Source organism: Nycticebus coucang, chromosome 20, assembly GCF_027406575.1.
Source record: "Nycticebus coucang isolate mNycCou1 chromosome 20, mNycCou1.pri, whole genome shotgun sequence".
NCBI classification, from domain to species: Eukaryota; Metazoa; Chordata; class Mammalia; order Primates; family Lorisidae; genus Nycticebus; species Nycticebus coucang.
Window position 1 is genome coordinate 39265355 of NC_069799.1, and position 13331 is coordinate 39278685.

The 13331-nt window shown below is 39.8% G+C and overlaps 1 non-coding gene across 1 annotated transcript; it reads right to left on the bottom strand.

The window, feature by feature from the left end:
• Nucleotides 1-10777: 10777 nt before the first annotated feature.
• On the bottom strand, nt 10778-10941 carry LOC128573209 (U1 spliceosomal RNA). Its single transcript, XR_008376367.1, has one exon. It is a non-coding gene; the product is annotated as a U1 spliceosomal RNA (small nuclear RNA).
• Between the last annotated feature and the right edge of the window lie 2390 nt (nt 10942-13331).

The window sequence follows — 13331 nt, forward strand, 5'->3', positions numbered from 1 at the left end:
CCCAGCAAAGGGATTACAGGATTGAATGGCAGATCTATTTTTAGATCTCTGAGTGTTCTCCATATATCTTTCCAAAAGGAATGTATTAATTTGCATTCCCACCAGCAGTGCAGAAGTGTTCCCTTTTCTTCGCATCCACGCCAACATCTCTGGTCTTGAGATTTTGTGATATGGGCTAGTCTCATTGGAGTTAGATGATATCTCAAAGTAGTTTTGATTTGCATTTCTCTGATGATTAAAGATGATGAGCATTTTTTCATATGTCTGAAGGCTGTGCACCTGTCTTCTTCAGAGAAGTTTCTCTTCAAATCCCTTGCCCAGCCTGCGATGGGATCCCTTGTTTTTTTCTTGCCAATGCGTTTGAGTTCTCTGTGGATTCTGGTTATTAAACCTCTGTCAGAGATACACCCTGCAAATATCTTCTCCCATTCTGAGGGCTATTTGTTTGCTTTACTTACAGTGTTCTTAGCTGTGCAGAAGCTTTTTAGTTTGATCAAGTCCCAGTAGTGTATTTTTGAAGCTGCTTCAAATGCCCGGGGGGTTCTCCTCATGAAATACTCAACCAGACCAATTTCTTCAAGGGTTTTCCCTGCATTCTCCTCTAGCATTTTTATAGTTTCATGTCTTAAGTTTAAATCTTTAATCCAATGAGAGTCTATCTTAGTTAATGGTGAAAGGTGTGGGTCCAATTTCAGTCTTCTGCAGGTTGCCAGCCAGTTCACCCAGCACCATTTGTTAAATAGGGAATCTTTTCCCCACTGAATGTTTTTAATTGGCTTGTCAAAGATTAAGTAACGGTAAGTAGCTGGATTCATCTCTTGGTTCTCTATTCTGTTCCAGATATCTACTTCTCTGTTTTTGTGCCAATACCATGCTGTTTTGATCACTATCGATTTGTAGTAAAGTCTGAGGTCTGGTAGTGTGATTCCTCCTGTTTTGTTTTTATTTCTGAGTAATGCCTTGGCTATTCGAGGTTTTTTCTGATTCCATATAAAACGAAATATTGTTTTTTCAAGATCTTTAAAATATGACAGTGGAACTTTAATAGGGAGTGTGTTGAAATTATATATTGCTTTGGGTAGTATGGACATTTTGATAATGTTGATTCTTCCCAGCCATGAGCATGATATGTTTTTCCATTTGTTAACATTTTCAGCTATTTCTTTTCTTAGAGTTTCATAGTTCTCTTTATAGAGGTCTGTCACGTCTTTTGTTAGGTAAATTCCCAAATATTTCATCTTCTTTGGCACTACTGTGAATGGGATAGAGTCCTAAACTGCTTTTTCAACTTGATTGTTGTTGGTGTATATAAAGGCTACCGATTTATGGATGTTGATTTTGTAACCTGAGACGCTGCTGTATTCCTTAATCACTTCTAGGAGTTTTGTAGTAGAGTCCCTAGTGTTTTCCAGATACACAATCATATCATCTGCGAAGAGCGAAAGTTTGATCTCTTCTGACCCTATATGGATACCATTGATTGCCTTTTCTTCCCTAATTGCGGTGGCTAAAACTTCCATTACAATGTTGAAAAGCAATGGAGACGATGGGCAGCCTTGTCTGGTTCCTGATCTGAGTGGAAATGATTCCAATTTAACTCCATTCAATATGATATTGGCTGTGGGTTTGCTGTAGATAGCCTCTATCAGTTTAAGAAAAGTCCCTTCTAGACCAATTTTCTTGAGTGTTCTGATCATGAAAAGATGCTGCATATTATCAAAAGCTTTTTCTGCATCAATTGAGAGAATCATATGGTCTTTGTTTTTTAATTTGTTTATGTGCTGAATTACATTTATAGATTTACGTACATTGAACCAGCCTTGACACCCTGGGATAAAACCAACTTGGTCATGATGTATAATTTGTTTGATGTGTTGTTGGATTCTGTTTGTTAGGATCTTGTTGAATATTTTTGCATCTATATTCATTAGTGATATCGGTCTATAATTTTCTTTTCTTGTTGGGTCTTTTCCTGGTTTGGGGATCAGGGTGATGTTTGCTTCATAGAACATGTTGGGTAGTCTTCCTTCTTTTTCTACATTTTGGAACAGGTTGAGTAATATAGGTACTAATTCCTCTTTAAAGGTTTGGTAGAATTCTGATGTGAAACCATCTGGTCCCGGGCTTTTCTTTTTAGGGAGGTTTTGTATAGTTGATGCTATTTCTGAACTTGATATGGGTCTGTTCAACATTTCCACTTGATTCTGGTTAAGACCTGGAAGGTGGCGTGCTTCCAAGTATTGGTCAATTTCCTTCAGATTTTCATATTTCTGAGAATAAAGTTTCTTGTAATATTCATTAAGGATTTTTTGGATTTCTGATGAGTCTGTTGTTATTTCGTCTTTGTTGTTTCTGATTGATGATATTAGAGATTTTACTCTTTTTTTTTCTGATTAGGTTGGCCAGAGGTTTATCTATTTTATTGACCTTTTCATAAAACCAGCTTTTTGATTTATTGATCTGTTGTATTATTCTTTTGTTTTCAATTTCATTTAATTCTGCTCTAATTTTGGTTATTTCTTTTCTTCTACTGGGTTTGGGTTTGGACTGTTCTTCCTTTTCCAGTTTCTTGAGATGTCCCATTAAGTTGCTAACTTCCTCTCTTTCCGTTCTCTTGAGGAAGGCTTGCAATGCTATAAATTTCCCTCTTAGAACTGCCTTTGCGGTGTCCCAGAAGTTCATTGTGTCTTCATTGTCGTTTTGTTCCAAAAAATTGGCGATTTCTTTCTTAATCTCATCTCTGACCCAGCTATCATTCAGCATAAGGTTATTTAACTTCCATGTTTTTGTATGAGTATGCAGATTCCTGTTGTTACTCAATTCAAGTTTAATTCCATGATGGTCCGAGAAGATGCATGGAATAATTTGTATTCCTTTAAATTTACTGAGGTTAGACTTGTGACCTAAAATGTGGTCAATTTTGGAGTATGTTCCGTGGGCTGATGAGAAGTATGTGTATTCAGTTTTGTTGGGATGAAATGTTCTGTAGATGTCTGCTAAATCTAAATATTGGATGGTTAGGTTTAAATCTAAGATTTCTTTGCTCAGCTTCTTGTTGGAGCATCGATCCAGCACTGCCAAACAGTGTTGAAATCTCCAACGATTATTGAGCTGGAGGAAATCAAGTTACTCATGTCTGTTAGAGTTTCTCTTATAAATTGAGGTGCATTCTGGTTGGGTGCATAGATATTAATAATTGAGATCTCATCATGTTGAGTATTACCCTTAACAAATATGAAGTGACCATTCTTGTCCTTCCTTACTTTTGATGGTTTAAAGCCTACTGTATCTGCAAATAAAATTGCAACACCTGCTTTTTTCTGATTACCATTTGCCTGAAATATGGATGACCATCCTTTCACCCTGAGTCTGTATTTGTCTTTTAAGTTAAGATGTGACTCTTGTATGCAACAAATATCTGGCTTGAGTTAGAGGACAGTTTAAGCCATTCACATTGATGGAGAGTATTGATAAGTCTGGTGGAATTTAGGGTATCGAGTTTTTCAAAGGTCCAGTGGACATTTTTAATCCTTTCGCCAGTGTGGAAGTTGGAGTTTGATCCGAAGTTTCTGAGTGAGTTTACTTTTGTGGTATAGGATTGGGTTGGTCATTGTGGAGGATAGGTCTGAGAATATCCTGAAGAGCTGGTTTACTTATGGCAAATTTTTTCAACATATGAATGTCATTGAAGTATTTCATTTCTCCATCATAGATGAAACTTAGTTTAGCTGGATACAAGATCCTGGGTTGAAAGTTATTTTGCTTTAGGAGATTAAAAGTTGATGACCACTCTCTTCTGGCTTGAAAAGTTTCTGCAGAGAGATCTACAGTTATTCTAATATTCTTACCTTTGTACGTAATAGTTTTCTTTCGCCGGGCTGCTTTGAGAATCTTCTCTTTCATGGTAACTTTAGTGAAGCTAATTATGATATGTCTGGGGGATGACTTATTGGGGTTGAATCGTGCTGGGGTTCTGAAGCTGTCTGCTATCTGAATTTCAGATTCTCTAGGCATGTCTGGAAAATTTTCTTTCATAATTTCATGCAGAAGGGCCTCTGTGCCCTTCGAGGCCACTTCATCATTCTCAGAAATCCCAATAATTCATATATTGCTTTTTTTCAAATTATCTGAGAGCTCTCTGAGTGAGTGATCTGTTTTTGCTCTCCATTTCTCTTCCTCTTTGAGAGACTGGGAGCATTCAAAGACTTTATCTTCAATGTCAGAAATCCTTTCTTCTGCTTGCTCCATTCTGTTGCTGAGGGATTCTACTGTGTTTTTCATATCTTTGAGGGCTGTAAATTCTTGCTTCAGTGTGTCTAAGTCTTTGGTGGTTTTGTCTTTAAATTTGTTAAATTCTTGAGACAACTGTTGAATTTCTCCTCGAATTCCTAATTCCATTTTATTAATCTTGTCTGCAATCCAAATTCTGAATTCGATTTCTGACATCTCAGCTAGTTGTTTATGAATGGGATCTTCAATCACATCTGCCATATCTTTTCTTGGGGGGGGGGGTTAATCTATCTGGTTATTCATGTTACCAGAGTTTTTCCGCTGATTCCGCCCCATGGTTATTTTTCTCCCTTTGATTTTTCCCCTGGGGCTTTATCAAGGGCCCGTACAGTGTTGTGGCCTGAGAAACTGGGGCCCTGTCTTGTGAGGTGGAGCTAAGTGGTTCTGTCTTGTTTTCAGCTGGTTTCTGTTCGATCCTATTGCAACTTCTACTCTGGCTTGAAGTCTCAGCTGTGTGGAAAAATCAGCAATTAAGTCACCCTGCCTGCCCCCCTCTGGCCCCAGTTGGAAAAGGAGAATCAAACCTTCCTACAACCGCACACCCAGGGCACCGCATGAAAAGTCCTCAGTCTATTAGCCCAGTTCAAAGGTCCAAATCAACTGTCTCAATCGGCACCTGTCTCGGGTGGGAGAGTTCAAGAGGTCTCTGGGAACTGCATCACAGGGGCCTGGTAACTCCTCTGACATGGCTCATCCCAGTGCAGCATGGAGTCAGGAGGAGCCATCCAGCAAACAGAGCAGTCTGGGAAGGTTGACGTCTCCTTCCCCCCTTTACCCCTCCATCGGACCCAGTCACTGGTATCTCTGCAGATGGCTAACCCAGTTGCCTGCAGTGAACAGACACTCCAAGTGTTTGCACCTGCCTGAATCACAAGGAAGTCTGCCAGGCCCCTGCAGTCTGCCGCTATCTAGCAGGAGGAGATGGGGCCTGACATCTTTGAGTGCTTGATGCAGGTGATGGGAAGGAGGTGTTCACTCAGGCTTAGCCCCGTCCCTGATGGATGCTGTTAACAGAACAGAACAGAACAGAACAGACAACTTTGCGGGGTTCTGTCTCTGTTCCTGCTGAAATCGCCTACAGAAGACGGGCTGTTCTGAGTTCAAACGTCTTTGCTGCTGAGTTTTGTGTCCTCTTTGCTGCTGAAGGTTTGCGTCTGATCACCTCTCTGGGTCGGCCCCACCCTGGAAGCTTCCCAGGTTTGTGAGCGGTGTCAGGAAATCCCCCACTCACCGGTGGCCTCCTCTGGTTGCCCAGGGAGACAGGGGGTGTGGCCTCAGAATATCCAGAATTGAGCCGTTCTGCCGTTAAAGAAAAAACGGCTGTTGCTCTGCCTCCAGGGAACTGCCGCTCTGGTGTGGGCACTCAGCCGACCCTTTTCTCCTCTGTCTCTCGCCCCAGAGTCAGCACTGAGCAGCCGCAGTTTTTGCTGGGTCCACACCCCTCGAGAGATCCCCCAAGAATCCGAACTCTTGGGGGACAGGCCCCCAGACCCCGAGTGGGAGTGGGGGGGAAGCTAGAGTTTCATTCAGTTTTATGCCCGGCCGTATTGTTGCCCGGGGAGGGCTGCTGCACCGCACTGCAGGGAAGTGCCACCAAGGCTTGATTTCCCCTCAGCAGAGTGCCCTCTCCTCGCTTACGTGTCTCAGAGTCAGCGCTGACCTGACGCAGCTCAGGCACTGTGCACTCCCCTCGAGAAATCACCCAAGGATCTGAACTCCTGGGGGATAGGTCTCCAGACCCCGAGTGAGAGTAGGGGCGCTAGGCAGGGAAGCTAGTGTTTTATTCAGTTTTGTGCCTGGCCATAATGTTGCCCGGGGAGGGCTGCTGCACCGCACCGCAGGGAAGTGCTGCCGAGGCGTGACTCCCCCTCAGTCCGGTGCCCTCTCCTCACTCGTGTGCCTCAGAGTCAATGCTGACCAGTCACAACTCGGGGACTGTCCACTCCCCTTGAGAAATCACTCAAGAATCTGAACTCCTGGGGGACAGGCCTCCAGACCTCAGTGGGCAGGAGGGGAGTGTTGGGGATTCAGGGTTGCCGGCCGGCAAAGGATTTTTAAAGTTTTATTCAGTTTTATGCCCGGCAGGAGAATGCCACGGCACCCCAGTAGGGGAGGTAGGTCCAGTTTTTAGAAGGTCTCTCCCGTGGAATGTAGTGGGAGGGCCTTTAATTTCTGCCCGCTTGTTTAATTGTGGGGCTCTTGAGCCAGTCCCATGGGGGAGGGGGACTTCCATCCGCTTGATGGTGGATTTTGTACCTTTTGTTTGCGTCCTTGTGATCACCGCTTGCCTCAGTGGTGTTGATGTGCGTTCTTCAACCTTCTCTCTTGGTGTGGCTCAAGTCCACCAGGATATTTACTAAATTCCTGTCCCTTAACTCTCCTTCTGGACGTGAACCTCTGTTGAAAGCTGGCTTCAGTCCGCCATCTTGTCTCCCTCGCTCTGCTTCCAAATTTTTGAGTGAAGAATATTTTAAATCAAATACAGTTGAACCTCCATGGTTGACCATCACCCTACTTTGACCACCTCCTTAAGTTGACCAAATTTTCTTAGACTGGACATGCACCACATATAGGTGTCATTACAATAGGCCTAGTTCCTTATATTTGCCACCTTAGTATACTGACCATTTTGTTACAGTCCCTTGGGTGGTCAACTTACAGAGGTTCTACTGTATATGTGTATATGTATGTATGTATATATATACATATATATATATATACTTGTGTATGTATGTATGTGTATATATATATATACTTGTGTATGTATATATACATATATGTATATAAATGCATACACATATATATACATATATAATATTTTGGGGTGGCACCTGTCGCTCAAAGGAGTAGGGCGCCGGCCCCATATACTGGAGGTGATGGGTTCAAACCTAGCCCAGGCCAAAAACTGCAAAAAAAAAAAAGCCTATATTAAAAAATACCATTTGGAATTATATTTGTAGTAGAAACATTTTAAAATCTTAAATTCATGGGATTAAACTTGAAATCTTTGCTTCCACAACCATTGTTTTTTCTTTTACCCCATAACTGCTTAGTCTACAGAAAGAATTTCCTGTATTCTCATTATTTTTTCTCTCCTCTTCTCAAATTTATCTGTGCATGCCTTATTTTCTACTTAGCTATACATGAGTTTGCTTCTTTCTTTCTCTCATAGCAAGAATTTATATCAAGAAATAACCATAAAAAAATAATAAAAAGAACCAAATGAAGCCTGCATTCATTTAATTTACGAAGTGTGAGTGGGAGTGCCCTCAAATAGCTAAACTGTCAAGGTCAACAAATGAATCATTAGACTGTATATGACAATTTTGGCATAGTTTTCTGTTGAATAAATAAAATAAACAGAGCTTATGGTCTGAGCCTAGAAAACACATGGTAATAATACTATGAACTCTTTCTATTCTAACTATGCCTCTGTGGTCGCATTGGTTACATTCTATTACCCTTACAAAGTGAATATTTAACCCATGTGGACCCAACATAGCAGACTCAGAACACAATTACCAAAGTGGGGGTAATGAGTGGAGAGTCCCCAGTGTTGATGTCCAAACAACCAACATTGAGATTTAGCCTTCTGGGGTAAGAGTTACAAGAGAAAACCTGTTGATAGAATAGGGTGCCTTCAGTTCTTGTGTTTAACACTAATAACTCCTTATTACAAAATATCATTGGACCAAAACATTTCATTCAACCATTCTTGGAACACAGACTGAGCAGTGTGCCAGAGTTCCTATGGTGCTCCTATGGTGTACCTGCAGTGAAGAGCTCCTGAAATGACTACATGGGCTGTGGGAGAAGCAGAAGTCATAAAAAAATTTTCTGGAAGGTCTGTCTCATCAATAGTGTCAAGATAAGAAAGACTCTAGGAGAAAGTTGTAGAGTTCACCATTGGGCACCTGCAGGGCCATGTGAGGTAAAAACAGGGTGCCAGCCACCTCTCTTCCTTGTCCAACAACTGGAACAACCCCCAAAGCAAGAGTTACATCAGGCAATCCCCTCTCCCCAAATGGAGACTGTATTTCTTCACAGAGTGTTATTGTATTGAAGAGGAAAAGGGGAGTAGGTGGAAATGTGAAAGGATAAATCTAAGGACAAACCTAAAAAAAAGTTTAAGTTTTGAATTAGGTTAATTTAAAATTTAAGCCAGTAATTTGCTGTTTTATTTTTCCTCTCTGAGAGCTTATGTAGGGAAAATTTATTAAGAACTTCAGATAAGTTATAAACAAGGAAATGGAAGGAAGGAAGGAAAGAAAGAAGGGAATACAAATACCTGAGCTCATCTTTTTCTCTCCTCACTTTGTCTAACACAATTATAAGTGACCAGTTGATCTCATTATATTCATTAGTTTGACAAAACTTTTCTAATGGATCAAATACATGGTGTATTTGTATTCCAGAATCTTGCCTCTTACAAGTATTTAAGAAGAAGTAAGTTTCCATGGTGAAATTTTGCATATTTCATTGCCACATTATTCCATAAACTATCAGTTATAATGATCTTTGTTTTGTTTGTTTGTTTGTTTGTTTTTGAGAGAGAGACTCACTGTGTTGCCCTCAGTAGAGTGCTATGGTGTCACAGCTCACAGCAACCTCAAACTCTCGGACTTAAGTGATTCTCTTGCCTCAGCCTCCCAAGTAGCTGGGACTACAGGCACCCTCCACAATGCCTGGCTATTTTTTGGTTGTTTAGTTAATTGTTGTTTGGCAGACCCAGGGCTGGATTCAACACCCCCCCACCCCCACCGGCTCCAGCATACGTGGCTGGTGCCCTTGCCTCTGAGCTACAGGCACAGAGCCAGTGGTAGTGATCTTTGTGCCGGAAATAGTTATTAATGTGGTTTAAGCCAATCAGGTTAAAGTGCCAATTCCAGAAAATCTAGGACCAATTTATAAAAATTATCCTCAAGATTATGTTCCTCTAGAGCCATTCTCAGAAACAAACTATGTATTAGTCAGGGTTTTCAAGAGAAGTAGAACCAATTTTGTGTGTGTGCGTGGATTGGTGGGGGAGTGAGAAAGAATGAGAGAGAGAATTTAAAGAGTTGCTTTCTGCAACTGTGAGGTAGAGAGAGAAAGAGAGAGAATGAATGAGAGAATTTAAGGAATGGCTTTATGCAACTGTGAGGGCTGGCAAGTCCAAAATTTGCAAGGCAAGATTGCTGGGTAGAGGATGCCCAAGGAAAATGTGATGTTGCTCTCTAGAGTAGGGGGGAGTCTGGTGACAGAATGCATTCTTCCTTGAAGGACCTCACTCTTTTCTTTTAAGGTCTTCAACTGAGTGAATGAAACTCATCCATATTATGGAGGATAATCTGATTCACTCAAAGTCTACTGATTTAAATGTTAATCACATATAAAAATAAATTCACAACAACATCTAGACTAATATTTGACCCAAAACTGGGTACCATAGCCTAGCCAAGTTGACAGAAATTTAACTGTCACAAACACCAGGGCATCATCCACAAAACAAAAAACAATTAATAAGTCAGACTTCATTTAAAAAAAAAAAAAAAAAAAAAAAAAAAACTCTTTCCCCAGGTTGATATCTTCCAGTGTTTTTCCTATCCTTTCTTTGAGTATCTTTTTTTCTTCTTCTTTTTTTTTTTTGGTTGGGGCTGGGTTTGAACCCACCACCTCCAGCATATGGGACTGGCGCCCTACTCCTTGAGCCACAGGAGCTGCCCTCTTTGAGTATTTTTATTGTTTCATGCCTTAAATTTAAGTCCTTTAGCCATCTTGAATCAATTTTTGTGAGTGGGGAAAGGTGTGGGTCCAGTTTCAGTCTTTTGCATGTGGATATCCAGTTCTTCCAACACCATTTATTGAATAGGGAGTCTTTACCCCAAGGTATGTTCTTGTTTGGTTTATTAAAGATAGGTGGTTGTAAGATGTTAGTTTCATTTCCTGGTTTTCTATTCGATTCCAAGTGTCTGTGTCTCTATTTTTGTGCCAGTACCATGCTGACTTGACCACTATGGCTTTGTAGTACAGCCTAAAGTCTGGTATGGTGATGCCCCAGCTTTATTATTATTACTAAGAATTGCCTTAGCTATATGCGGTTTTTTTCTGGTTCCATACAAAATGCAGAATAATTTTTTCCAAATCTTGAAAGTATGATGTTGGTATTTTAATAGGAATGACATTGAATAGGTAGATTGCTTTGGGACGTATAGACATTTTAACAATGTTGATTCTTCCCGTCCATGAGCATGGTATGTTCTTCCATTTGTTAATATCCTCTGCTATCTCCTTTCTGAGAATTTCAAAATTTTCATTATTGAGGTCCTTCACCTCCTTCATTAGGCATATTCCTAGGTATTTCATTTTCTTTGAAACTATGGTGAAGGGAGTTGTGTCCTTAATTAGCTTCTCATCTTGACTGTTTTTGGCGAATACAAAGGCTACTGACTTGTGGACACTGATTTTATATTCTGAAACATCACTGTATTTTTTTTTTTTTTTAAAACAGGGGAAAGCGCGAACGCAGTCCCCCACTACCACAAATTATGCAGTCGAGTTTCCCACATTTGGGGAAATCGCAGGGGTCAGCACATCCGGAGTGCAATGGATAAGCCTCGCCCTGGGAAAACCACCTTCGTGATCATGGTATCTCCCCTGCCAGGTAAGTATCATCACTGTATTTTTTGATGACTTCTAGGAGTCTTGTGGTTGAGTCTTTGGTATTCTCTAAGTATAAGATCATGTCGTCAGCAAAGAGGGAGAGTTTGACCTCCTCTGCTCCCATTTGGATTCCCTTTATTTCCTTGTCTTGCCTAATTGTATTGGCTGGAACTTCCAGCACAATGTTGAATAGTAAAGGTGACAGAGGACAACCTTGTCTGGTTCCAGTTCTAAGAGGAAAAGCTTTCAGTTTTACTCCATTCAGTAAAATATTGGCTGTGGGTTTGTCATAGATAGCTTCAATCAGTTTTAGAAATGTGCCACCTATGCCTATACTCTTCAGTGTTCTAATTAGAAAAGGATGTTGGATTTATCGAATGTTTTTTCTGCATCTATTGAGAGGATCATATGATCTTTATTTTTGCCTTTGTTAATACTGTGGATAATGTTTATGGACTTACATATGTTAAACCAGCCTTGCATCCCTGGGATGAAACCTACTTGATCATGGTGTATAACTTTTTTGATGATATGCTATAATCTATTGGCTAAGATTTTGTTGACAATATTTTGTATCTATATTCATGAGTGAAATTGGTCTGAAATTCTCCTTTTGGTTGGGTTTTTTCCTGGTTTTGGTATCAAGGTGATATTTGCTTCATAGAACATGTTGGGGAAGATTCCTTCCTCCTCAATTTTTTGAAATAATTTCTGCAGTTCAGGAATAAGTTCTTCCTTGGAGGTTTGATAGAATTCTGCTGTGAAGCCATCTGGACCAGGGCATTTTTTAATTGGAAGATTTTTTATTGTTTCATTAATCTCAGTGCTTGAAATTGGTCTGTTCAGAAGCTCTATATCTTCCTGGCTAAGACTAGGGAGAGAGTGTGATTCCAAATATTGATTCATTTCCTTCACATTATCAAATTTCTGGGCATAGAATTTCTGGTAGTATTCAGAGATGATCTCTTGTATCTCTGTGGGATCATTTGTTATTTCCCCTTTATCATTTCTGGTTGAGGTTATTGGAGATTTTACTTTTCTATTTCTAGTTAGTCTGGCCAATGGTTTATCTGGTTTTTTTTTTTTTTTCAAAATTACCAGCTTATTGTTTTATTAATTTTCTGAATGATTCTTTTGTTTTCAATTTCATTCATCTCTGATTTGATTTTGGATATTTCTTTTCTTCTACTGGGTTTAGGTTTAGATTTGTCTTCTTTTTCCAACTCCATAAGATGGCTTGTGAGTTTGTTGATGCGTTCTCTTTCTGTTTCTTGAATGTAGGCATCTAAAGCGATAAATTTTCCTCTCAAAACTGCTTTTGCAGTATATCCCACAGGTTTTGGTAGCTGGTGTACTCATTGTTGTTATGCTCAAGGAAGTTAATGATTTCCTGTTTTATTTCTTCCTGCACCCATCTGTCATTCAACAGAAGGTTGTTTTATTTTCATGCCTTTGTGTGGGGTCGAATGTTTTTTTTTTTAGAGTTGAGTTCCACCTTTAGTGCCTTATGGTCTGAGAAGATACAAGGTAAAATTTCAATTCTTTTTATTCTGTTGATATTTGTTTTGTGTCCCAGGATATGATCAATTTTGGAGAATTTTCCATGGGGTGATGAGAAGAATGTATATTCTTTATCTTTGGGATGGAGTGTTCTATATGTGTCTATCAAGCACAGTTGTTCTAGGGTCTCATGTAAATCTCTTCTATCTTTGTTAATTTCTATTTAGAGGATCTGTCCAGCTCCCTAAGAGGAGTGTTAAAGTCCCCTGTTATTATGGTATTGTCAGATATCATATTGCTCAGACTGAGTAAGGTCTGTTTCCAGAATCTGGGAGCATTTAAATTGGGTGCATAAATATTTAGAATTGAAATGTCTTCTTGTTGTATTTTTCCCTTGACCAATATAAAGTGACCTTCTTTGTCTTTTTTGACTTTAGTTGCTTTAAATCCACATGTATGTGAAAGTAATATTGCAACTCCTCTTTTCTTCTGAATTCCATTTGCCTGAAAAATTGTCTTCCAACCCTTGACTCAGAGTTTTAATTTGTCTTTTGAAGCCAGGTGTGTTTCTTGCAGATAGCAAATGGATGGCTTGTGTTTTTTAATCCAGTCAGCCAAACTATGTCTCTTCATGGGGAATTCAAGCCATTAACATTTATTGAGATAATTGATAAGTGTGGTAGTATTCTATTCATCTTATTTTGTAAGAGTCCATTACTTAGTTTTATCTTTTGTATCAGTGTGGACTTTAGGTTTTGTCCTTAAATCTGAGTTCTTACTTTGCTGCTGATCCATTGTGATGGTCACTGTGTGGAACAGGTTGAACTATTTCCTGTAGAGCTGGTCTTGTTGTGGTGAATTTCCTCAATGTTTGTATATCTGTAAATGATTTTAAAGCT